At 48.7% G+C, this 23,067-nt stretch overlaps 1 long non-coding RNA gene across 1 annotated transcript in view; it reads left to right on the top strand.

The window, feature by feature from the left end:
* Positions 1-894: 894 nt before the first annotated feature.
* LOC104665048 overlaps positions 895-23,067 on the top strand; it is a 47,064-nt gene continuing 24,891 nt past the window's right edge. The window contains exon 1 of the long non-coding RNA XR_004052233.1: positions 895-1,017. This is a non-coding gene — a long non-coding RNA (uncharacterized LOC104665048). The remainder of the gene's footprint in view (positions 1,018-23,067) is intronic.

The raw sequence follows: 23,067 nt of genomic DNA, 5'->3' as shown, positions 1-23,067 counted from the left end.
CCAGTCCCTTCCCTCCAAGTAAGATCCAAGGTGATGGTGGGGCAAGCAGGGTTTGTTTTTCTCCCAAGAAGACTCATCTTCTCAATTGGCTGGGGAAGGCTGGGGCCCAGACAGGCTTTTGAGTGTTTTCCAAGGGGTCATGGCTTCCTCCGGGAAGCCTCCTTTCTGGGAAAACAGGAAAGCCCTTGGCTGGCTTGACTCCTGCTCTGTGGACTCCTGACTTCAATCTTAATCATGTTTCTCTTTCCTGAACTGTGGCTTTAACACTCCCTGGGGGCCTGTGGTAGGAGGTTTAAGCCTTAAGCACTTTTTTTCCCCCTACTGATTGATCTTTGTTTTGCAGAGCTGAGATTTCTTTACATCACAGTGGTTCAAGGAGAAAAACACAGCCAGATCCTTCCTCATCTCAACATAAATTAAAACACATCTGTAACACTTCAACGTATCCTCATCCTCACCCCCCCGCTGCCCAACCCCCACCAATATACAGGCCCAGGTGCATGCACAGGAAGGCACATATTCGCTGGGGATGGGCGTGCCCGTGCCCTCTCTCCCTGCAGACACCTGTGGGTGCTTGTGCTTACTGGCACCTCCCTGCTCAACCCTCCGTAGCTAGTGTCCATTCAAGCTCACTCAAGGAAGTAGCTTTACACATATACTGGCGAGATATGGGTGTGCTGTCATGGGTGTGCACTCACTGTGTGCTTGGGCTTATACACCCTCACACATGTATCTGTGTAAAAATGCAGATCCGTGTGCATCCACATGCTACAAAGACAATTACAGCTCACAGTTACCCTCTGTGCCAAGTACTGTGAACTTTGCAGGTGTCGCTTCATCCAGCCCTTGCAACAACGCTGTGATATACACAGGACTGATCATTCTCTGCATTTTCAGAGGCAGTGGGCACCACAGTCCACACTCATAACCATTACACTCTCCTGGAAATAAAAGTATTTCTGTGCAGGTGCTGCAAAGACCAAGCCCTGCCGCACTCTGAGTTTCTCCTCCTCACAGGTACGTAGGTACAAGGCGTTGTTGCCCAAGGGTGTGAAGACGGGCAGGCAGTGGAGTGTGTGTACACCTGTCCCAACCTGCTCCCTTGGAAGCCTCCAGAGGCATTTCAGCCTTTTCAGGAGGCCCATGCCTTGTAACTGCTGTGCCTCTCTCCAGCACTGGCTACCTGGATTGTATCTTCTTTTCCCAAGTCATGTGTCCCAAGGCCTTAGTGGAGTCTCACCAGGCAGGGAGTGGAGGACAAGGCCACTCACCTGACACTGAGTGATTAGCAGCTCTCAGAGCCCCCGCTCCACCATGCTCCTCCCTCCTCTCCTCTTACTGAGATCACTTTAGATGACAGATACCTTCCCTGGGAAAGCCTCCTGGACCACCCTGATGGAGTCGGGGTCCCTTCAGTGAATACCTACAGAGTGGCTCAGAGTCTCCCTGTCTCCAGGTTCTGGCTCTGCTGCTTCTCAGCTGTGTGACCTAGGGCAAGCTTCTCCACCTCTCTGAGGCCTTAGTTTCCTCATCTGTCATATGGGGATTCTATTGATACCTAACCCAAAAGTTAATGGGAGAAGTAAATGCATGAATCCATGGGAAGGGCTCAGCACTGCCCTGGCCCTGAGTTGCTGGCGTCGTTGCTGTGGTCCTCGGCCTCACAGGCAGGCTCGTGGCTATCTGTCAGCTTCCCCTGTGAATCAGTGTGCTTTGCGAGGGCAGGGACCAAGGCTTATTTTTCCTCTTGTCCCAGGGCCTGGCTCAGTCTCTTGGACAGTGTTGGTGCTGCTAAACATTGATTGAATATCTGAATGAGGGAGACCAGTTCTTTTTCCAGTGGGACCTGTTCTTGCAGCGAGTGGGATAAATCCCATCTCTCTGTCTTGGGGGGGTGAGGCTGCCCGCCCTATGCCAGGGACGCAAAGTAGGGCAGGCCTCCCCAGGGGGGTTGCCGTGGCAACAGGAAAGTTCTAATAAGCAGCCGACACACAGGGTTGCTTGGGAAGCAATGGTGGTGTCGCCTGCCCAGTGTGAGGAGACACAGTATGGAAATGGCATTCAGAGCCTCAGTGACTCACCTGTAAAATGCGGGTTAAGCTCCCAGCTCATGATTCGGGGCAGATTTCTCCAAATCTGCCCCGAATTTCTGGGGAAAGCTGTTGGGAGCTGCGGAAGGCCCCGCTGTTCCTGGCTGTTTATTGACTGTCTTCAGAAACAGCACGAGAGCAAAGGCATTGTATTACTGCTGCACTCTGGCACCTAAAACAGTGCCTGGCACATAGTGGGGGCTGATAAACATCTGCTAAATGAAGATTTACTCAAGCAAGAAGGCTGAGACTTCTCAAGGTCTTGCCCCAATTCAAAGTCTAGAATTCTAACAGAGCAGTGATCTGCAACAGAGTCCCCCGGATGCCATCTCTGACCTACCCCAGAGCCCTGCAGGCCCCTGAGTCCACCTCCCATCCCAGCTGTGAACTCTGTGAAGGCAGGCAGGGGACTAGGTTCCATTTGGCACTGGGAAAATTGTCCTATATTGGGAGTCTTGACTTGGCTGATCGCAGAAGCTTGGGGTCAGGGGCTGTGAGCTGAGGTCGTGCTGGATAAAAACAATGTAGGTTTTCAGGTCCCTCGTTAGTTCCACCAAATCAGACATTCTGGGGGTGCAGCCCAACACTGGGCTGGTAAGCATGTTCCCAGGGAATTCTGGTGATCAGCCAGGCTTGGGGATTTCTGCTCAGGCCACAGCCTCCTGGAGTTGGAGGGGCTTTAATGGGTCCACTCAAGCAAGCCAGGGTCCGGCACTTCCTGTATACCTGGGGAGACTGAGGTCCAGAGAGGGGGCATGAGTTGGCCCAGTTCTCACACTGGCAGTCCTTGCCCTGGGACTTGGGCAGACTTCTAGGTCTATCTGGCTTCAGCTTCTCCATCAACAATGATGGTGTCCACCTGCCTGGCTTCTCTGTCGGGGTAGAAGTCACAGGTCTCATCTGTGCATTCTGGTCAAGACATCCAGCTGCAGGGAGGAACACGGGTGTGGTAGCAGGCAGCAGATCTGAGTTGCCAGCCTGGCCCTTCCTTTTCCTGGCTTCTCAGACAAAGTGCCTTCAGCTTCCTGAACATCAGTCTCTTCTTCTGCAAAATGGGCACAAGACCCCTTTCCTGAGAAGTGGGTTAGTGGGGCCATTAAGGGCATGGGGACCTAGTTTGAATTCTGGCTCCACTGGGTTGACAGCTGTGTGACTCCAGGCCAGTGACTTCACTTCTCTGAGCTATAGCTTCTCATCTGTAAAATGGGGGAGATGAAACCCAGCTTCATGGAGGTAATCACGAGGATTAGGTGTGAGGGTGCCCATGAAACATGGGTCTCAGCTAAAACGAATGCCCGGTTGAGGGAAGGCAGGAAGGCTGTGACTCAACTGTCCAGCCTGGTCTGCCCCAGCACCAGAAGAAGGCTGGGAGCTTTGTGTCTGTATCCAAAGGGCAGCCCAGGGGAGGGGCAGTGAGGGGAGAGGTGTTTGTTTGAACAGCCAGAGGCGCTGAGAGGCCCCTGGTGTCCATTAGCTGGTTCCTGCTGAGTTGGAGGGAGTTGGAGGCCGGGAAAGTGATGAGCCATCGCAGCTGTGTGATACTTTCTCAGCTGAAAAGCGGTTTACAACTCGTTATCTTAATGCGTCCTCACAATAACCCTGGTAATTGTTAGCCTAGGGATCAGCCTCCTTGTTTCAGATGGGGAGATGAGAGCCCAGAGAGGTTAAGTGGCCCAGCCGAGGTCACACAGCACAGCAGCAGCCAAAGAGAGGTAAGGTGGAAGGTGACTGGGATTGGAAAGAATGGTGGCAAGCCGAAGAGGCATGCTTCCTGACTTGCGTCTAGCTTAGCTCCTGCTTACTGCAGTCTCAGTCTATTGGTCCTGGTTGTTTTGTAGGGGTGGCAAAGAACTCAGACTCTGAAGCCAGATGCCTGGGTTCAAATCCTGGCTCTGCTGCTTCCCAAGTGTGTGCCTTAAGAAAGTCACTTAGCCCCTTTAAAATGAGCTCTTCGTCTGTCAGATGGGGATAATAATAGCACCTCCACATAGGGCTGTTTTGGGGAGAAGCTCAGTCCACATATGTGTAGCGTGTGCCCAGCACATGGTGAGTTTGCTGTCTTGTGTATAGCTTTGCTGCTGTTAGGTGATGTGTACCCCTAAAGTCACATCACCTGTCCCAGCCTCAGTTTTTTCATCTGCTAAATGGGGCTGCTGACTACTGAGCCATTATTTTAGGCCAGGTTCCTGCCAGTCAGAATTTCATTTAATATTCCCAGCAACCAATGAGACTGGTCCTCATTTAGTCCCATTCTCCAGATAAGGAAATGAAGACACAGAGAAGTGAACTGACGTGTCTATAATTACTTGGCCAGAGACCAGGATGCTCCAACTCCAGCTCAACCCTGGGAGCCCATGGCCTCCCCAGTGTGCCTGCCTGCAGGCCTCTCTCCAGGGAACTCTTTAGGGCTGATACACGTGCCTGGTCTTTGGAGTCTGGGGGCTGGTCCCTGCCTTGGATGCCAGAGCAGCAGAGAATCCATCCCCGTCCCAAGATGGCGATCTCCCTCTGTGCCCTGCCCTGGCATGGAGTGCCAGTCCTACCTGGGCCTCCTCTTTCCCTGGGCCTGGGGGGAGGCTGAGAGGCCCCAGGCCATGAGAGAAGGCCATTAGCTGGCACTGGAGCCCGAGTGCTGGTAATAACCCTATTTTCACAGGGAGGCAGCTCATGTCTCCCTGTGTTCCAATCTGCTCCCAGAGCTCCCACTCCAGAAGGAAGCAGCAGTGGGTTATGAAAGCAGGAGCAGGTTACGTAAGGATGCAGCAGGCTCCAGTGGGATTGGGGGAGCAGAGCAGCCCCCAGCCCCAGCAGAGCAGGGCTAGGCTCCTGCTCCCGCCTTGCTCAGCTGCCCTCCCTGGGACTGAGAACTGCAGGCAGGGCTAGGGCAGGAGTGAGCAGGGCGAGGCGGCAGGACGGAATGAGACAGCCCTGGTCAGGGAGCTGGGAATCCTGGCTTGGGTCCTAGCTCTCTCATGACTTGAACAAATCCCTTTCCCTCTTTGGGCCTCAGTTTCCCTTTCTGGAAAAAGGAGGGGAAATCTTTAGGGGCCCTCCCAGTTTCGGGGGTGTTATATTTTTCTCACCTTGGAAAGGGTCGTACAGATTTCTAGCTTCTGACTCTTGCCCGCTGCCAGCTTGCTTGAGCAGGGCACAGTCCCTCTCTGGGCCCCCATATCCCTGTTTATCTAACAAACAGAAGGAACCCCATTGTCAGCTTCATGGGTGCCAGATGTGCCTGGACTTTGGGGGGTCTGGATGTGACAAGACAGTGGAACAAGGACATCTCATTTCCTACTCTCCCCTTTGCTCCTTGGTCGAGTTCTAGCAAAGACCAGCCATACCACATCATGATAACAGTAACAGCAAAGACAACTACCACTGATCAAGTCCTTACTAGGGTTAGACCCTGTGTTAAGCCCCATTGCCTCATCAAATTCTCATAAGAGCCCTATGAAGTAGGTACTTTTATTATCTGTTTGACAGATAGGCGCTGAGGCTCAGAGAGGGCAAGTGACCTGCCCAAACTCACACAGCCAGTAAGTGGCCAACTCAGGATTCGATTCCAGGCTCGTTAGACTCCACTTCCTATGATACTGAACAGAATTGGCTTGGTTATTTCCAGAGACCAAAGAAGTGGGTATGACCAGATGGTGTAAACAGCCCTGTTCTGTGGTCTAGGCTCTGAGGAATGTCCGTCCCCCTCACTAGCCACCCCCGGGCCTCTCTGGACTCACCACCCCCCCACCACATTCCCTTTGTGCCACCCACAGTGGCCATGGTGACATCTGGGAAGTGGGCAGCAGCAGCCTGCAGGCTGTGTGGGCAGTTGGCACTGAGGGTACTTGGGCTCTCATATTTTTAAACCCAGCTCTGGCCACCTCTGCAGTTGGCTCAGACAGAGCTGAGGGGTTTTCCTTTGGGCCCCGCTGACTCTGAGTGGGAGGGCCCAGGCATCACTGTGTCAGAAGGCACTGTGCCCACGGCAGCCAGGGGGATGCTCACAGCTGGGGTGGGATCTGTGTCCCTCGGACCCTGGGAGCCCCAGGCAGCTCGAGCAAAGCTTATGGGAACCGTGGGTAGGTCTGAGGCTGTGGCTTGGAAGGAGAAAACCAGGAAGGGGAAGCTGAGGTCCTGAGAAGGAAAATATCCAGATTCCACTGCGAGTTAATGGCAGAGCTGGGATTTGAACCCAGAGCTCCTGATACCCAAGCAAGAGTAATTTGGGGGCTCACTGTTCATCCTGGTCGCCAGAAAGCCCTGTTTGTGGACAATCTGCCCCTGGGTAGGGGAATTTTATCTGCCCTGTAGGAAGGCAGGGGAGGAGGAGGAGGACAAGCCATTCATGCCCATGAATGATTCCCTGGGAAAGGAGCCAGAGGAGAGTTTCATAGCCAGGGGAGGTCGGATGATGGCAGGGGAGACATAGGAGTTTGAGGGTGCGGCTGGGGAGTGAAGAATAATTCACGAAACCCCTGTGGCTGCCGTTGCTTCTCCCTGCTGATACTCCACGTATCTGCCAACTTCCCTGCCCTGACCCCTGGCTCCAGGAGGGTCCCTCATACATTGTGCAGAGCAGGGAAGTGAGGGGCCAGGAGGCCATTTACAGGAGAAACATGATGAAGGTGAAAGGCAAGGAGTGGGAGGAGCTGCCCTCCATGGCTTTGTCACAGCCCCTTTCTGGGGCCTTTGTTTCTTCATTTATCAAATGGGGATAATCATTAGCATTTGCCAAGTACCGATTTTATGCCAGCCCTGGGCTAATCCCTTTTATGTGTGATTTTATTCAATTTTGCGATGACTCATTGCTCAGGTGAGGAAACTGAGGCTCAGAGAGGGTCCGTGGCATGTCCAAGGTCACTCCGCTGGTAAGTGGCAGAACCTGGGTCTGTCTTCAGGGCCCAGGTGCTTAGCCAGTGTCTGCATCTTCCACTCCGGGGTGTCAGGTTGCTCCAGTGAAAGACAAGTAGTGGGAGAAAGGACATTGGAGAGGATGACCGAGATAGACACCGCTGGGGTGTCAGCCCCCTTCTCTGGCCTCCTCCCAGGGAAATGGGGTCCAGACCCATTCTTAGTGCCTCTCCAAATTTCTTCTTTTCCGCCACTGCCTATTCCATTCCCTGCACCACTGCCACCAGTGCCAGCCTTCGGAAACACAAACCTGATTATCTCACTCCCCGATTCAGCCCCTTTCCATGGCTCTGCACTGCCCTTGGGAACATCCAAACTGCGTAACTTGGCATTCAGCAGGTCCTTTTGTAATCCACCCCTTACCACCTCTCCATGGACCCTCTACTCTGGTTGATACCCAGGCAAGAGCGATTTTGGACTCTCCCTCCACAGCACTGCCTGGCCAGATTTTCTTCCCTTTCCCCATGCCTGAGCTCAGACAGTTCCCTCCGCCATTTTCACCTTGTCCTCAAACTCCTATTCATCCCTTAAAACCCACCCAAAGTCACTTCTTCTGTGAAGCCTTCTGAGCCTGCTCCTGGTGGACTGTCACTCCCTCTTGGTGTTCCCATTGCCTTAAGGGTGGTTCTCATTGCCTTGTTTTTTTTTTTTTTTTTTTTTTTGTATTTTAGTAGAGACGGGGTTTCACCGTGTTAGCTAGGATGGTCTCGATCTCCTGACCTTGTGATCCGCCCGTCTCAGCCTCCCAAAGTGCTGGGATTACAGGCGTGAGCCACTGCGCCCGGCCTCATTGCCTTGTTTTATAGTTAATTGTTTTCATGGCACTCTCTCCCTGCTCACCTGTGACTACCTGAGTGTCCCCAGAGGAAAGGAGCTGTGTGAGCCACTCTGGTGTTCCCAGCTCCAAGGCCAGGCACAGTGGACATTTATTGCTGAATGAGTGAATCAAGAGAGAGGATCAGAAAGCTGCAGAGGATGGTAGATCTGCAAACTTCTCCCTGGGTGAGGCCCAGGCTCAGGTTCCAGACAGCTCCATCTGTCTCCCACTCACTGAGATTGGATGTCCCGCAGTTGGACAGACCTGAAATTGAGCTATGTGATCCTGGGTAAGTCAGTTAATTTCTGGGTCTGGTACCTTATTTGCGAAATGGGTTAACAAGATGGCTGGTAGGAGGATTCAGTAAGATATTGCATGAGAAACTTCCAGAACAGAGCCTTCAGTAAGGTAGGTATTTAGTAAAGCTTTCTTCTGTCATCTTGCTATCATCCCCATCATTATCACGTTCATCACCATCATCATCATCATCACCATTGCCATCCTCATTATCCTTCCTGGGGTCTCTTATTTTCTTTCCCAAATACCTGCCCCTCTGCTGGAGATTCTGCATGTCTGAGGTACCAGCCATTGCCAGAGACTGGGCTATGTTCTGTCCTTTCATCGTGCCATTTCATTCTCACCCCAAAATAAAAACACACACAAAAAATCACTTTCTTCCCAAAGAGAATCATCTCATTCACCATAGGGGTTGCTACAATGATCCCCATTTTACAGATAGATGAACTGAGGCCCTGAGCAGTGACGTAACTTGCTAAGATCATACCACAACTGGTAAACAGTGGAGGACAATTCAAACCCTGGTCAGCCCTTTTGGCAATGCTGAGCTGCTTAGGGCTCTGGAGCTCACGGACCCTTAGGGTTCTCCTGATACACCTCCTGCTGCAAACACTCCCCGCAAAGGGTCAGTGTGAGTTTTTAGCTCTTTCCTGAGTCCCCTGGACTCAGGGTCCAGCAGAAAAACACTGAAAGATTTACTGAGAATCTAGGGAGACAAAATGGGACAGGCACAAAGACACTAGGAAGCTGGATAAAGTCTGGTAGGCTCAGAAGCCAGGGTGTTGGCCCTCCCTGGCTTGCTCACTTGGGCACAAACCAGCTCACTCTGGACTCACAGGGCCTGGCCTGGGTCTCCTGCCTGAGGATCTGGTCCACAGGATCCACTTCAGAGAAACTCCACCCCTACTCCCATCCATTTCCAGTCCCCTTCTTCTCCTTGTCTTCCTTCCTTCTGGAGAGGCATCACTGGCATCTCTGAAGCTGAAATAACAACTCCCATGGTGGCTTTTTTTTTTTTTTTTTTTTAAAGATGGAGTTTCACTCTGTCACCTAGGCTGGAGTACAGTGGCGTGATTTTGGCTCACTGCAACCTCTGCCTCCTGGGTTCAAGCAATTCTTCTGCCTTAGCCTCCCAAGTAGCTGGGATTCCAGGCACATACCGCCATGCCCGGCTGCCTGGCTAATTTTATTATTATTATTATATTTTTATATTTTTAGTAGAGACAGGGTTTCACCATGTTGGCCAGGCTGGTCTCGAACTCCTGGCCTCAAGTGATCCACTTGCCTCAGCCTCCCAAAATGCAGGGATTACAAGCATGAGCCACTGCTCCTGGCCCTATGTTGGCTTTTTAAGGGGAGGTTTAGTGAGAGGCTCAAAGGAGAGAATTTTGGGTTCATTCATTCTTCAAATCTGCATTGAGTATCCACTGTGTGCTACAGTTGTGCTGGGCAGGGGGACCTGGAGATAACCTGAACTCAGTCCCTCCCTGGAGAAGCCTCAGTCCCATGCCTCAGTCCCATTTTTATCTCTAAGAGTAGCCAAGACCCTTCCCACTTCTTTGGCATTAGTTCTGGGAGTGCCTAAGGGCAGGGGACCATCTTTATCCCACGGAGCTGGGCACAGAGGAGCTTTGAGAGAGCATTTGTAGTACGGACCTGAACTGAGCTAAATGAGAATAAAGCACTGCATACACTTCTCTGATTTCAGGCATGGGCCTGGGGAACCTCAGCCCTGACCATTTCCCATGGGTCCAACCCCTCTGTATGCACCCCTTTACTGCAAAGCTTCTTATATTCTGTCATTGTCTATACCTCGCTTTCTACTCTGAGGTTGAGTCCCTACTATGTGCCAGGCACAGTGTTGAGCAGACACTGCTGTATCCTTATAGAGATTTATGATCACACACACAGACACCCACCCATCCCCTGCAGCTTCCCCCCATCCCCCACCACACACCCTAAGACAGTATTAAAGGTTTATTACTCATACAATGAGGCTCTTAAGAAAGAGCAGAGAAGCTCCCAAGCGGGTAAAAATGGCTTGAGAGACTAGGAAAGGGAGACTGGCTTTCAGTTTTTATAGATGGATTGACCACAAGGATATTATGGAGTTTTAAAAATAGACCTCAAGAATTGGGATGAGTTTTTAATAGACCTCAATGGTTCCTGGCACATGGGCTGGCCTTTGTGGTTTGAATTTACTGTTAGTGCCAAAGGAAGGGGCTCTCAGGTTTTATTATCTTGCCTAGATGTGGGACAGAAGGGGAAGGGGGAATGGTGGCTGTGGCTAGTGTCAGATATCAAACATCAAACATAGAGCCAAATGGATCACTTCAGGTCAGGGGTTCGAGATCAGCCTGACCAACATGGTGAAACCCCATCTCTTCTAAAAATACAATAATTAGCTGGGTGTGGTGGTGCATGCCTGTAATCCCAGCTACTCAGGAGGATGAGGCAGGAGAATCACTTGAACCTGGGAGGTGGAGGTTGCAGTGAGCTGAGATGGCCCCATTGCACTCCAGCCTGGGTGACAGAGTGAGACTCTGTCTCAAAGAAAAAAATATATAAAACAATAGAGCTGACTCCTTATTACATAGTCACACCCACCCCTGCCCCTTTTTCCTACTGTACCTAAACCTTGGCAACCATTAATCTGTTCCATGGCTCAATGATTTTTATCATTTTGAGAATATTATATAAGTGAATTAATACAGTGTGTGGCCTTTTGAGATGTTTCTCCCCTACTCAGCATGATGTCCTTGAGGTTCATCCAAGTTGTTATATGTACCAATAGTTAGTTACTTTTTATTGCTGAGTGGTATTTGGTGCTATGAGTGTACCACAGTTTGTTTAATCATTTGCCTATCAAAAGATATTGTGGTTGTTTCCAGTTTTTGGTTATTACAAATAAAACTCCTATGCTTTTTCTGATGTTATTGTAACTATTCCTGCTTTCTTTTGATCATTGTTTGCATGATACATCATTTTTCAGTCTTTTCTCTCATCTTATATCATCATCTTATATCTATATCATTATATTTGAAGTAAGTTTCTTATAAATAGTATACAGTTAGATCATGTTTTTTAAAATCCACTCTGCCAATCTCTGTCTTTTAATTGATGTATTTAGATCATTTACATTTAATGTAATCAATATGTTAGGGCTTAAGTCTGTCATTGTACTTTTTGCTGTTTGTTCCTTCTGTGTTTATTTCTGTTTTATTTTTCTTGCCTTCCTATGGTTTGTTTGAGCATTTTAAAAATAATTCTATTTTGATTCATTTAGAGTATATTTGAGTATATCTCTTTGTATATAGATCTTTTAAAGTGGTTTTAGTAGGTACTGCATTATACTTACATAACTTATCACAGTCTACTGATGTTAATAGTTTACCAGTTTGAGTGAAATATAGAAACCTTACCTCCTTTAAAGTTCCCTTCCCTCCTCATTTAAAATATAATTGTCTTAATTATTTTCTTTACATACTTTGAGAACCACATCTGACAATTTATTATTTTTGCTTCAATGATCAAATATAACTTAGACCAACCTGGACAGCATGGCGAAACTCCATCTCTACCAAACAAAAACAAAAGACACAAAAATTAGCTGAGCGTGTTGGCATGCACCTGCAGTCCTAGCTACTTGGGAGGCTGAGGCAGGAGAATTGGGAGGTTGAGGCTGCAGTGAGCCATGATAATGCCACTATACTCTAGCCTGGGTGACAGAACAAGACCCTGTATATATAAATATAAATATAAATATATATATATATATAAAAATATAAATATATACATATTTATCTTAGAAAACTCTACAGGGGAAGGTAAATCTATTATATATATAATCTCCATTTTTCTGCTGTTTCTGTTATTCTTCCTTTCTGATGTTCCAAGATTCATTTCTTTACTATTAATATTTCAATAACTTCTTTTAGCCATTCTTTTAGGGTAGGTCTGCTGGTGACAAAGTCTCTCATTTTTCCTTTGTCTGATATTGTCTTGACTTTTCCTTGGTTCCTGAAGGATAGTCTCATCAGATACAGAATTAAGGGTTGACAGTTTTGTTTTTTTTAATACTTGAAAAGTTTTGTGCTGCTTTCTTCTGGCCTTCATGATTTCTGATAAACCATCGTTGCCCAAGCTATTTCTTCCCCCCATAGATAAGGTGTTTCTTCTCTCACTGTTCTCAATATTTTTTCTTTGGTTTTAGCTGATTGAAGATTGGTTGTGGTGTGTCTTAATGTGGGTTTATTTAGGTTTGTCCTATTTGAGTTTTACTTGGCTTCTTTAATCTGTAGATTTATGTCTCTGGCAAAATTTGGGAAATTTTCAGTCATTTTTTTCTTTGAATACTTCTTCAGCTCCTTCCTCTTTCTCCTTTTGTAGGATTCTGACTACTTGAATGTTGGATCTTTTGGAATAGTTCCATAGGTCCATGAGGCCCATTTGTTTTCAGTCTATCTTCTCTCTTGTTCAGATTGGGTAATTTCTATTGTTCTACCTTCAAATTCATTGCTTATTTCTTCTTTATTCTCCATTTTGCTGCTGAGTCCATTCGTTGTATTTTTAAAAAATTGTTTATTATATTTTTCAATTCTAAAATTTTCCATTTGGCTCTTCTTTGTATCTTTCGTTTCCCGAGACTTTCTATTTTTTCACTTGTCTCAAATGTTTTGGAATTGCTTGTTCAATGGTTTTTTTTTTTTTTTTTTTAAATGATGGCTGCTTTAAAATTTGTTAGATAATTCCAACATCTGTGTCTTCTCAGTGTTGGCATCTGTTGATTGTTTTTTCTCATTCAAACTGAGATTTTTCTGGTTTTTGGTATGATGAATGATTTTCAGTTACATCTTGAACATTTTGGTGTTATGAGATTCTAGATCTTGTTTAAATCTGACACTATGCCCATGGGGGAAGGGAAATGACTTCTCATTACTGCCAGGGAAATGAGAGCTCAGGTTCCTCACTTATCCTCATTTGACACCCCAAGGGAGAGACATGGCTTGCTACTGTGGGGAAGAGATGGGATTTCAGGCTCTTCACTAGATCTCTATTGACACAGCCCTGGCTGGGAGGGGAGGGTTACCTCATGATTGCTCCCCACGTCGTCTCCACTGATACTGGAGCTGGAGAAAGCTTCATGACTATGAGATGGTAGGAAAGTCTCCTCTAATACTACATTAGCAGGGAGGGTAGGGGGTGCCTCATTACCAATGGGCAGAGGTGGAAGTCCACAATTCTAATGTGGCCTCCACTGACACCAGGATTGGGGTGAGAGATGGGGGTACTACTACCTGGCAGGCATGAAAGCCCTGGCTCTCCATTGAGTCTTCTCTGATACCACTTTGGTAGGGGTAGAGGCCTAGGCTCTCTACTTGGCCTATGCTGAAGGGGTTTTAGATTGGGCCACATTTCTTCCTTTTGATGTTTGGCTAGGGTGGAGTGGTAATCATCTAGAAGTTTTCTATGTACTAGGTTCTTGCTCTTTCTGGTCCTTTGACTAGGGATAAAAAAATTTCCTTGGGGCTTTTAAATCTGCTCTCAGTGGCATTTCTAGGTTGCTGTCTTCTCCAGCTTTCAGCCTGAGAGCTATGAAATAATCAGAGAACTCAAGGAACTCACCACTGTGTCATCCCTTAGCTTCAGAGGTTCCTAGTCAGTCTTCCTTCTTCTCTCCATCTTTCAGAGTCTACTTATGCTTGTTTTAGATACAGTGTGCAAGATTTTTAGCTGTACTTAGCATGACGAATCGGGAGACATGCATCTACTCCATCCTGGTTCAGAACCAGATGGTTCTGGAACGTTTCTTGGTTCAGAACCAAGAGAACTTGGTTCTCTATAGTGTTTAACAAAATAGGTAGAGCTAAGCCAAGAGAAACAAGGTTTGGTTAGAAAGTAAAAAGAGATAGATCAGTTGAATATAATTTGGCATCTGTAGGATGAAACAAGAAAGTAAATGTTTGATTGTTTGCAAGGTTTTGATCAGCGAAGCATACTATGGTTGGCATGCCCTTGGTATTAGGGTTATTACCATAAGAGCAAAGCAGCTCAGCACAGCACATCCACCACTGCACATGTGATAATAGTAATAAATGGGAGGCAATGAGTGCACAAGCTTAATTTAGGCCTGGAAGAAGACTTTCCTGTGATACCACCTAGAGATAGTATAGACAACCTCAAGGAAGATACCATCCCTGGGGTTGGGTTGGGGGAAGGTCTAAGAAGGATGGGAGAAGGGGAAGAGGGGTTTAGGCATTTGGATAAATGTATAAATCCAAACCTGTATATATGAGAATGTGGAGGAATGCAGGCCTTTTGTTTTTCCTGCAGATCCTGTTCAGGTTCCTGAAGCCACTAAGTGGTTGGTTTATCACTCCATGCCTAACAGACTGCCTGGCGCATAGTAAGTGCTCAATGCATATTTGTTGAAAGAAAGAAAGAATGAATGAGTGAATGAATGTTTTTCTGTGTTACATCACTTATTTCAATAGCTGTTATGGACTAGAGATTCCCCAAGAATGAGGAAATGTTGGAGGCTTACCCTTCTGGGGCTCTGGATAAGTAACCTGTAGGGAACCCTCAAGACAGTGGTGCATAAGTTTTCATGCTCAAAGGGGTAGGCTCACCAAGAAGAAAGAAGAGATCTAGGAGTCAACAGTTCATCTACTGACCCATCAACCCATCTGTCCATCCACTAACCCACCCATCCACCTACCCATCTGCCCATGCATCCAGGGGTAGGGGCAGATTGTGCAGGTTTTCATGCCCAGAGGGTGGACCCATTGAGAGGGGAGAGAGAGAGATAGAGTCAACAGTTCATTTGTCCATCCATCCACCTACCTATCCAGTCATCCATCCATCCACCCATCCATCCCTGTGATGTTGGAGCCAGATTGTAGTGGTCATTGACTGGCAACCTCAAGATGTTAGACTGAAAACTATCTTTTGTGACAGCTACCAAGGAGAGGAGGTTAACTTATATGAACAGTCCGAGTACCTGCTGGAAGCTCACTGGAACTTGAGCAGGCCAAATAAGTGGGGCCCAAGCACTTCAAGAAGTCACCTCTCAGCGCCATCATGCCAATTTTGGAGAGAGTTGGGGAACAGATGGGACGCAGCTACTCTCATGAGCAAAACACCTAGATTAGGTACTTATTAACTGAGTTTATGCTAACTCTAAGGTACAGGGAGCAGATGGAATGATCTGAATGGGCTGTTTTCAAAAGCCAAAAGTTCTCAAAGAAGAGAGTACCTAGTTAGGCTCTCTGGCATCCTTGTTGGGTTTAGGGCTGGGTAAAAAAACTTTTTGAATGACTACATAATGTGGGAGGTAGTGACTTTCAAATACCCCTTCCTTTGAGTAGAGATTCCAAGTAGCTCTTCAGGGTTACAGTCAAGCCTGGGGCAGTGAGGCGGCCAGGCCTCCTGGAGAAGTCTCCACCTTTCATCTCAGCCTCACCTCTGGAACCTCCCTCCCATCGCCACGCTTGATTTCTCTCTGTGCTCACAGCGTCTGGATAGGAGATGCTCCACAATGTTTATAGAATGTATGAATGGGTAAATGTATTCCTTAGTCAACAAATATTTATTGAGTGCCTACTCTGTGACAGGCATTGTTCTAGAAGCTAAGGTAAAACAGTAGATAGGACAAATGCTCTGTCCTCATGGATCTCAGTTTAGTGCTCAAAGTGTTTTAAAAACACAAAAGTGAGTCATACCTCTCATAGTTTATACACTACTGCTGTTGTTTCCTGAGGTCTATGCCAAGTGAAGCTTGCAGGTGCCAATGGGTGATGGTGTCTTGGGGCCAAGACTTGGTGATTGTTTCTGGGAAGAAGGGGTGAAGAGAGGGCAGTACTCACTGAAGAGCCAAGACTGGTGAGGATCCTAGCTACTGTTTCCTGAGCCCTTGTATATGCCCGTGCATACACAGTATATGTTTATCTCTCTGTTCTCCAATTACCCTATGAGGCAGGCTTTTTTTTTTTTTTGAGACACAGTCTCACTCTGATGCCAGGCTGGAGTGCAGTGGCACGATCTTGGCTCACTGCAATCTCCACCTCCCAGGTTCAAGCCATTCTCCTGCCTCAGCCTCCAGAGTAGCTGGGATTACAGGCACGCGCCACCACACCTAGTTACTTTTTGCATTTTTAGTAGAGACAGGGTTTCACCATGTTGGCTACTATGGTCTCAATCTCCTGACCTCATGGTCCGCCCACCTCGGCCTCCCAAAGTACTGGGATTACAGGTGTGAGCCACTGCAGCCAGCCGAGGCAGACTCTTTTATCTGCTCTGCTTCCCCAAGGATGCACTGAGGACCCAGGAGCTAATGTGACTTACCCAAGGCCATGAGGGGAGGAAGTAGTAGAGCCAGGATTTGAATCCTGGTTTGTTTGGTTCCAAAGCCTGGGTTCTTAACTACTTGGCTCAAGTGCCGGGGAGGGTGGAAAGGGGTGGCAGGAGGGGTCTGCAGGAGCTGGAGCCTGGCGTTAGGAGGGCTTTGGAGAGCTGTCCTGCATGCCACCTTGTTCCTAACACCTGCTTGTCCTTGAATGTGGAGCTGTCGTTGATGACTTCAGGCAGACCTACCAAGCCAGGTTCCCTGTTTCCTGTGCACAGAGAAGGCCATTTGGCAATGCAAATCATGTCTGCCCACACCCGCTATGGATCCTATAAGTTTACACAAATCACTGAATAAAAATCACATATTGCTGTAATTTACAAACACCACCCCGTCATTCATAGCTGCAGAGGGAGATGGTGAGTGCTTGCAGAAAGCTGTCAACAGCTCTTGGACCCGCTGTGTGTGCTGCAGCTTTGGTACGGTGGCAGCCACTCAGTGCTGCTGTGGCCTCCACTGCTTTGGTGGTAGTTGGGGACCTGGTTCTGTGGTAGCTTTGAGGGTTGACCCTGTCCTGGCCGTTTTTCTAAACATGCATTGATTCCTGCCCACATCTGGAGGCCACTCCAGAAACCAGAGATGATTGTCATAATAAAACAATAGTCACAGCTAACTCTTGCTGAGCACTTTCTATAGCCCCATGGCACAAAGGAATTTACCCTATGAATTCTCACAACCACAAGGAGTGGGTACTTCATCATCCTCATTTTTTGAAAGTGGAAACAGGCTCAGAGAGGTTAAACAACTCGCTGAAAATCAACCAGCTAGTAATTGGTGGAAACAATCCTAAACCTAACTGTCTGATTTAAACATCTGGTCTGGCTCTTAGAAAGGATGCTGCCCTGCTCCAGCCCTGCCTCCTCCTCCTGATATTCATCAAAGAGAGCTTATTCGGGGGAGCAGACAGTGGCAGTGGACTCAGAGGATCTGGGAGAACAAACTCAGGTCAGCTTACTGTGTGTTTGAAGGCTTTTGAGTGTGTAACCATTTGTGTGTTCACAGGTGGGTCCTTATATGTGTTTGAGATTTTGCACATGACCACATGCCCAAAGTTGTGTTGTGTGTGTCCTGCCTATGTTTGCATCCTCATGTATGTGTTTGCAAGCGAGTGGCTGGGTGCCTTTGTGTTCTTGTATATGTGTGTGTTCATGCTAATGTACACTAAGTGCACATCCAATTTTTACTGGGTACTTACTGTGTTCCAGGGACCACTGTAAGTGCTTCACAAGTATCAACTAATTTCATCTTCACAACAATCCTATGAGGAAGTGCTATTAATATCCTTATATCATAGATAAAGAAATCAAAGCACAGTGAGGGTGCCAAGTTGCTCAAGCATCCCTTCTGATTACAGAACACGTTTTCTTCCTTTACGTCCACCCTCCCTCATTTTTGGGCCATATGGCTTAGGTATTGATTCCCCACCTCCCCCATACCTGGCTGACCATGGGACCCAGGTGTGGCGAATCAGAGTCACTGTGATTGGCACAAGCAGCTGAACCAAGCAGCTGCTCATGAGAAGTGCCTGAGGGTAGTTCAGAGTCACTCAAAGCATGATCTGCAGATAGCATCAAATACCTAGGTCCCACCGCTGAGCTCCAGAATCAGAAGCTCCAGAACTGGGACCCAGGAGTCTGTGCTTTCACAAGCCCTCCAGGTGACCCTTGTGTACTTGAGAGCCTGGATCATGAAGCCACACCATCTGGGTTGGGTTGGAATTCTAGCTGCACCACTCATTAGCTATGGACAAGTTATATAAGCTTTCTGTGCTTCAATCTCCTCATCCATGAAATGTGAATAACAGTAGTCCTGACCTTTTTAAGGATTAAGTGGGTTAAGACATACAAGTGCCTAGCGCAGTCCCTGGCATGTGACTTGTTGCAGCGGGGCTCACTGTCACTGTCACTCTGCAGGGACCAGCATGAGATCCAACCCTGCCCAATGAGCAGTCCTGCTACTTTCGCTGGTACCATTAGAAACAAAGTGGTTCCTTCTACTCGGGTAGGGTATAAGCCTGGAGCTGCCGGTGACTGCATGCCTCCTCAGGGGGAGAGCTCGCCTGAGAATAAAATGACCAAGAAGGAAGTCAAGGGGCAGGGGTCCCTGAGGACATTTTTGGAGCTCCTGGATCCATGCCTGGAATCACTGGACTTGTCAATTTCATGAGCAAATTCTTTTCCCTTTGGCTTCAGCCACTCTGAGTTGGGCTCCTGACAGTTGCACGTGGACAGCTCCTGCCAGGTGCCTCATCTGACTTAAAGGAGTGACTGCAGGTGAGTCCAAGGCCATCAATGAGTTGAAGCAGTGCTGGAATTCCTAATCCCGAGTCTGTCACTTCTTATTGACTGCCTTTTCCAGACAAGGCAACCCCAAACAGCATCTCCCAGGCCTCAACAGTCGGTTCTCTGGGGCGGGCATCTGTAGGCTGACCCTGCACATTGAATGTGCCATTGCGTTTCTCTGTCAGCATCACCGTTTGCTTGGGAGGGGTGGTAGAGATTCCTCCTGGAGTCCAAGCTCTGCATTATGCAGTCTCATCATGATGAGAGGCACCTTAGGGGCTTTTTGATGAGGCTCCTCGGCCTTTAGAATGTCAAACAGACAGTTCTCTGCCAGGCTGTATCATGGCGATGCCAAGGCACCAAGCCTGGAGATGGGCTGAGGTTGGAGGCTTCATAGGCAGTGATTCTGTCCGCCTGCTTTCCTGATTTGTGTGTCGTGTGGGGCAGGGTCAGAGACTGTTTTCTACCTTAGTTTCCCCAGCTTGCAGGCCTCTGGTTTCCTGCTTCTGTCTCAGCCCAACCAGGCCGTCTCTTCCCTCTGCCCTCATCCCCCTTGATCTTGGCCTGCCCTACCTCTTGCCCAGTTTCCCGTGGCTCTCTAGACCCCTCCCTCCACTCCCATCGTCCCCATATTGCCCCATTTCAAGTTCCACTTTCTCCCCATCTCCCAAGCTCCCAGCCTCCTTGCGCCTCCTCCATCTGACCTCTCTCCATCTCTCCCAGCCCCTGCAGCTCCCCCACTCATGTCAGTGTCCCTGTAACTCCTGTTCTTCTCTCCCCAGGGTTCTTTGAGTTTCTCTATCCTCTCTGCCTCTCCCTTCCTCCTCTCCCTCAGCCCTGCCTCAGGCAGCCACCCCACACCTGTCTGCCTCTCCTCCCCTCCTCCCCCCATCTCCTCCAGATGGCCCGCTGCCAGTCTGGTACCAGCCGGGTTGCCATGGGAACCACTGAGCGGCTTAGGAAGCTGCCATAGATCTAATCACAGGCTGTGAGGTTTCAAGGAACAGCTCTTTTCGGTGCTGACAGCCGATTAGGCTGATGCTGGGAGGTGGGGGGCAGGGGGAACAGGAGCCAGGGAAGATGTCAGCCAAGGCAGGGCTGGCCCTCGAGGCACCTGGGAGCAGGAGGCCAGATCTGTCCAGCCCATGCTGTCTGTGCCTCACTGTCACTCTCAGACCCTCTGGAATTTTCCTGAAGAGATCACTGATGCTGCATGTATTCTCTTCTTGCTTCCCTTTCACTCACATTCATTCATTGGTTTGTTGATTCATTCATTCACTCACCAAACCCTTCCTATTGGTCGTGTGCCTTTGAGGCCTTTCCAGTGCAGTGGGAGAGACAAATCCCTACACAAACTCCTGCCCCCAGTGGGCCCAGTGTTCTGACTGGGGGTATCCAGGGCTGTGGGATCCCCAAGGAAGGCAGGAGGCCCATGGTACTTGGAGAGAGTGAGGGGGCCTAAGGATGCGCTTCACAGGGCAGTTAGATCTGCATCTCCAGGAGGGAGGAACAGGAGTTTGTCAGCCAAGAAGGGAAAGGCTTTCCCGGACCTGCAAGTTCCACCTCTGAAGGTGACCACGGAATCTGTTTTTGAGTTTCCCTCCCAGGCGATTCAGACACAGACCAAAGAGTGAGGCCATGCGAAGTCACTACTGATGGAGACATTTCTGTGGGGGCTGCAGGGTGCCCCCAGAGCAGACCCTTTTACAGCTGTGCTGAGGACGGCCTGGGGAGTAACCCCACTTCAGGAAAAATAGCCCAAAGTTCACAGCAGCCAAGTCCCCTGGGGTTGATGATCCGTGTTTCTGGAAGGCAGAAAGTGGGGGATTCTCTGGGGGAGTTGTTCCCACCTGCTTAACACCTCCTGCACCCCATTTTAGTTGTGTAGCCAGCAGGGCTGTGTCAGAGCTTTGCGGGCCAGAAGGGCCTGCCAGCTTGGTCTAGTCTTAGATGGCTCCCCTGGTACCAGGCTTTTGGTTTTTCTCAAACCAGAGACTGTGTTTGCACATAATTTGCATACATTTGCATATGGTGTCGGTGGGGCCCAGCATAACATGCAGAAAACACATTTTTCTCGCCAGGGTGCTTTGCAGCCTGGATTAGAGCCCAGGTGCGCAGAGACCAGGCGCTATAAAACTCTTCCCTCCTTTGGCCCTTGATGCTCCTCCAACGCACTCCTTCCTGCACCCTCCCCACTGTGGAGCTTAGACCCCAAGTCAGCAGGTCTGGGAAAGCCATTCCAGTAAGGAAGCCTGGATTGCTCTGGGTCTGGTTCAATTATACTTGCTGTGTGACTTGGGAAGGTCATTTTTAGTGTCTCCGCCTGCCTTTGTATGAGTCTAGGTTTTACTGAAGATCGGAGGAGGAGGGTACAGAAGCATCACTTCATTCATTCCTTCCCTCCTTTATTCATTCATCTGATTCTATTCATTGTGTGCTTACAATGTACCAGGCCCTTGGTTCTAGAAGGAGCAAAACTAGCCATATTCTCTGCCCTCTGGGGGTTTCAGGGAGACTGGCTTCAATCAAATGACCACACCAATAAATGTACAATTAGTCTTGATAAGTGCTACACAGAGATGTATGTGGTGCTACGTGGAAGCCCAGAATTGGTCTGGAAGGTCATGGATGACTTCCTAGAGAAAGCATCCTTCCACTGAGATGTTATATAGATAAATAGGGCCAAGAAGAGCTTTCCACTTAGAAGGAACAGCATGTGCAAAGGCCCTGGGGTGGGAAGGAGCAGGATGAGTGTGCAGAGGGAGAAAAAGGCAGTGTGACTGAGTGGAGAGGGGTGTGACGTGAGAATACGCAGGAAGGTGGGGCAGACTCCTCAGGACTTTTCTGGCCCATTACCGAAGGTTGTCTTTAAGACAGTGGTGCCTTTATTCTGACAGCAGTGGGAACCACAAGGCGAGGAAGTGACATTAACAGGTGTGGAGAAGGGGTGGAGTGGAAATGAGAACACCAGTCGGGAGGCTGTGGTGGTTGTCCAGGTGACACAAAGCAAGGGCTTGAGTTAGGGTCATGAAAGTGGAGATGGAGAGGAGGGGAAAAAGTCCTAAAATCATCAGGCAGTAACATAAGCAAGGCTTGGTGGGAGATAGAGGACAGGGGTATGAGGAGGTGTTGACAATGACCTCTAGACTTCTGGACAGACTTCTGGACGGGAAGATGAGCCACTGACTGAAGTGGTGAACGTGGGGTTGGGGGAAGCCAGGTTTGGGGGTGAGGAAAGGAATTGAATATGGTTAAGTTTGCATTTCCGTTCAAGCATCCTACTGGTAGTTGGGTAGAAGGGAAGAAGCAGATAGAGGTGCTGTGTCCTTCCACCCCCAGTCCCCCAGCCACAGGAAGGAGGACTCCCTGCATCCTGCACTTTCCAGAAGCACCCAGCCTCATCTGTCTATTTAGTGTTTTAGACTTATTTCTAATCTAAGAGTAAGCAGAACATTGGGGAATGCAATGAGCACCTTCCTTTACTATGTGTATTAAACGTGCATCCTCCCTATATGGGAATTGTATTTTCTGAATTCCAAGACAGCACCCACAAAGGATTCTCAGGCTTGTTCCAGGAGTAATGTGCATTATGATTTGCATGCTGTATAGGAACTGGGAAAACCAGAAGGGAAGGGAGGAGAAAGGAAAAAGGGACTTATTTTTAATGAACATCTACTGGATGCCAGACCTTAGGTGAGCCTTTTCTCTTTTACTAGCATTACACTGTTTAATTCTCACAAAAGTAAGGTATGTATTATTGAGCCCATTTTACAGACGAGAACACTGAGGCTCAGAGAGGTTAGATACATTGTCCCAATTGCATAGGTAGTATGGGTCGTGCGTGGAATTTTAACCCAGGCCTGCCTATGTCTAAAGCTCATGTTCTTTTCACCACACTAGTCCTATCTGAAGGTGGAGTTCTAATCTGGGGCCCAGGAAGGATTTGGCTTTCTTCAGGGCCGGGGAGCTGGAGGGCAGAATCTACTTAGTTTATACACTGCCTGTCTAGCGGGAGAACAGAGCTGAGCTCTCTCAGTCCAGTTGTCTGCACCTGGCTCCCGCTCCTAATTTAGCAGCTTCAACTCCTCCTTCACCTTTCGCTGCAGCCACTTTGTGGCTGTGGGAGTGCCAAAGGCTTTCTCACCTGTGCCCCATTGCTTCTGCTGCTGCCCCTCTTAGAATGTCTTGTTCTGCCCAAGCCCTGCCCACCCTCCACATCCCAGCTTCCAGCACACCCCTTCTTGTCCTTTGTGACTAGCTCAGGGGTCT

This window comes from Rhinopithecus roxellana, chromosome 12 (genome assembly GCF_007565055.1).
Source record: "Rhinopithecus roxellana isolate Shanxi Qingling chromosome 12, ASM756505v1, whole genome shotgun sequence".
Lineage (NCBI taxonomy): Eukaryota > Metazoa > Chordata > Mammalia > Primates > Cercopithecidae > Rhinopithecus > Rhinopithecus roxellana.
The sequence above is the reverse complement of the archived record's forward strand: the minus strand, read 5'-3'. Positions and strand labels throughout refer to the sequence as shown.